This window comes from Antrostomus carolinensis, unplaced genomic scaffold (assembly GCF_000700745.2).
Source record: "Antrostomus carolinensis isolate BGI_N321 unplaced genomic scaffold, ASM70074v2 scaffold18893, whole genome shotgun sequence".
Classification (NCBI taxonomy): Eukaryota; Metazoa; Chordata; class Aves; order Caprimulgiformes; family Caprimulgidae; genus Antrostomus; species Antrostomus carolinensis.
Window position 1 is genome coordinate 21,706 of NW_010304689.1, and position 3,393 is coordinate 25,098.

Below are 3,393 nucleotides of genomic sequence, written 5' to 3' on the forward strand. Positions count from 1 at the left end.
AATTTAAGATTATAGTACATAAGGTAGCAATAAAAACTTCTGCTATAAATTTGGAAGTTCGCACTCTGAAGATAATGAAGAGAACTGAGAGCTGTTTGACATAGAATAGCCACAAATCAATAATGTGGCTTGTGAATAGCTGTGAAAAGGGACAAAAGACATTTAAAAATATATTTCAGTTCAAGATTTCCAGAAAAGGAAAGGGGTTGTTTTAGTGGTGTTCTACAAGGCACTAGTCAAATCTCTCCTGGAGCAGTTTTATAATTTTGGTTAACTTCTGAAAGATGAATTCAAGCTTACACAAGCTTAAAGGAGTAAAAAAAAAAAAAAAAAAAAAAAAAAGAGTATTTCTCCTATGGAGGAAATAAAGAGCTGAGCTTATCAATATAAAACCTAAGAGATACTAAAACTACCCTCTATAAAATAGTGCAGAAAGAAGGGTGAACAGTTGTTAAAGTAAATGAAAGGATAATGTTGTCACAAAACCAAATTACTACCTCTGGCCATGGATATACTCAAGGTGGAAATGATTGAGTCTGGAAATGATTTAGATTGTCTCTAGACAATCAGAGAAATTAAATTTGATAATGACCTTCTAATAGACTTTTTGTTCCCACTGACTAATTTTTTAAGAGGAAGTTTGCTAGAATTATGAAGGAGAAGGTATAATGCTCTGCCCACAAGAGCAAGCCTTTTGGTGGCCTAAGAGTCTTCCTAGGAGTGACCTTGTTTGGTTGTGTCCCAACTTTGACTCTCTCCCTAGCTCTCAGCCAACCTCAGATTTGGCTTACCCTGAAAAGATAGTGAGTATGTCCCTTTCAAAGGCAGTTAAATATGAAGTTTAAGTAACAAGCTCTAAGTGAGAGTGAAGGAGATAACTGAAAGAGCCATGGCAAGCCAAGCCAAAATCTTGTGCTTAAGCTACTGCATGGCAATGACTGCAATTTTATGGCCAAAGGCACAGAGAGTGCTGTGGTGTGGTTTGTTCTCAAGCAACCTTTAAAGATCCACTAGTCATTTGAGGAGGCTTGGGGAGAGCCGGAAAGGGAGGTTGGCACTGCCACACTGAGACTTAAATAGGGCTCAAGAGAGACAATGTAAACACCCCTAAGCAAACTGAACAACTATTTTAATGTTTTAAATATTTTAATCACTTCAAAAAAAAAATCCACAGACACAGATCCAGGTGAGCATTTATGATGACTCTATTAAACTGTTGAAGAAAGAGGAGTTGCTTCTTGGATTTACTTTTTCCATTTAGCACACGATTACTAATACCTCTTGAATGAGCCTTTAGTTAAATTCACAATGTAACATCTAGTTCAAGCTTGTACCTTCCTTAGCATCACACTATGTATGTTTGTCTTTTTGCTGTGATAATGGGGAAGGCAAAGTGATATCACACTTGTTATACACAAAACACAACCTCTCTAATTTTTAAATGAACTTTCCTTCACAACCTCCTATGTTATAAACCTTTTAAAATTGACTTTACTTCTCGTGTATACTAAACTCTAAGAGGGTTTGCTGATCCAGTGCAAGATCAAACACAAAGTACTCTGATCAGAGGCATGTCAAAATATTAAAGAACACAGCGACAGCTTGTACTGCTTTATCAGTTAAAACCACATTATACATCAACCACAACCTGTCTGACTTGCGCATTTGATTAAGTTTCCTATTCAGCAGTGACTCATTCGTATTCCATGCTTGTCTGAATGACAAATTGAACATTGTGTTGTACTGCTGCAAGATGTGTTAATAAACAGTGCTGGAAAGACTTGATCTGAAAGGTGCCGCACGAAAGCCACTGCTGGAACAGAGGATGATCTCAAAGCTGCAAAGCACTGCTAGCTGCTCTTTAAGCCAGTGGCTCACACCTACAACCAGAAACCTTCTCAAAAGGTTGGCAGAAGTGGTCTGACGATATAGGAGAGCGGAAGAGGGCACACAATATGTTTCTTGAGTATAATGTTGCTAGTGCAAGCACGCTGCTCTACCGAAGAGATCCTGCATTCCTCCTAGCTGTTAACTGATGCAGAGTGAAACCCCACTCCTCCCTTTTCCTACTCCCTATAAGAAACAAAATGCCAAGCTTCATAGCAGACTAGAGTTGGAAAAATTAATTCTTTCTCCATCAGACAGAAAGATGGAGTGTACATGTCACCTATTTCCTATGTGGTTTCCTTATGTTTCAAAGGAAAAAAAAAATCCCTAAAAATATGTCAGGTCCTTAGTGCCAGTGGAAGCAGTGAAAGATACTCTATCTGTTCTATCTGCTATGCAGTTTTGCAGCTATGCCACTGTATTCACAGACACTAAATAGACATATAAAGGAAACTTTTTTTTTTTAAAAGAAATGTTTATGTAAATGTCTACATGGTAAGATACATTTATTCTTTATTTCATTTATATTTGAGAATAATTTTGCCAAATAAAGCTTTCATTTTGCTCATAAAAAAAAAAAAAACTCTCAGGTATTTTTTGTCTGCTTGGTTATTGCTCAGTCACTAGTAAATCTAGAATTGCCTTCTTTCCAACATTGAATCTTTCACTTTAACAGGAGTTATTTTAAAAATTAATTAATTTTTGATATATAGAGAATAAATTAGATTTAGGACTTAACTATAAGAAAAAGAAATATTTTTGTCATACTTTCTGATTATTTTAGGTGTTGCAACCCATAAGATGCTGAAATAACAAAATATGCCTTCTTTATACATATTAACCTACTTATTTACTTGTTTTTTTTCACTTCATCACTCTAGAGGCTAGTGAACTGATCAGTGAAGGAGTGAAGGTACACACATCACACTGACAACAACAAAGAACGCAGAAGCATTGTTAGCTGCAGAAATGACAGGTTGCTGAAGACAAGGTGGAAAGCAAAAAGCTGTAGCTGCAAGCCTGCTCTCTACTGGTCAGACAGAGATGGGGCAGTGCTGCTCCAAGAGCATAGATGGATGCAAGCACTCGGCAAGAGTCACGGCAATGTTAGCACGTTATATTGCAGTCGTCTTAGGAGGGGAGAGAAAGTGACCCCAAGTCTCAAAACCCTCAAATTCTGGCTTTTAATTTTGAGTCCTAAGCACTGAAAACCCACAAACTGAACAAAACATTTCAAGGGGGGAAAAACAAAACAAAACAAAATGAAAAAAAGAAAGAAAGAAAGAAAGAAAAGGATGTTAGTGTGTCTCATCCAGATCTGTGGGTTTTGTGAATTCTAGAATAAGGTATTTCCCTATTACCTCCCTTAATTTAATATCTAGAGGCAAAGAGGATGATAAAAAGTGTTTGCCATGAGCCTACTGGCATTTCTGTTAAATCATGCCAAAATAAAATAGTCATTAAATATCATGAGTGTAAACACACACTCACCCTGACCAAATGGCA

At 36.8% G+C, this 3,393-nt stretch overlaps 1 protein-coding gene across 2 annotated transcripts in view; it reads right to left on the reverse strand.

Moving 5' to 3' along the window:
* LOC104522298 (nesprin-1-like) overlaps positions 1 to 3,393 on the reverse strand; it is a 39,570-nt gene that overhangs the window by 4,267 nt on the left and 31,910 nt on the right. The window lies entirely within an intron of this gene.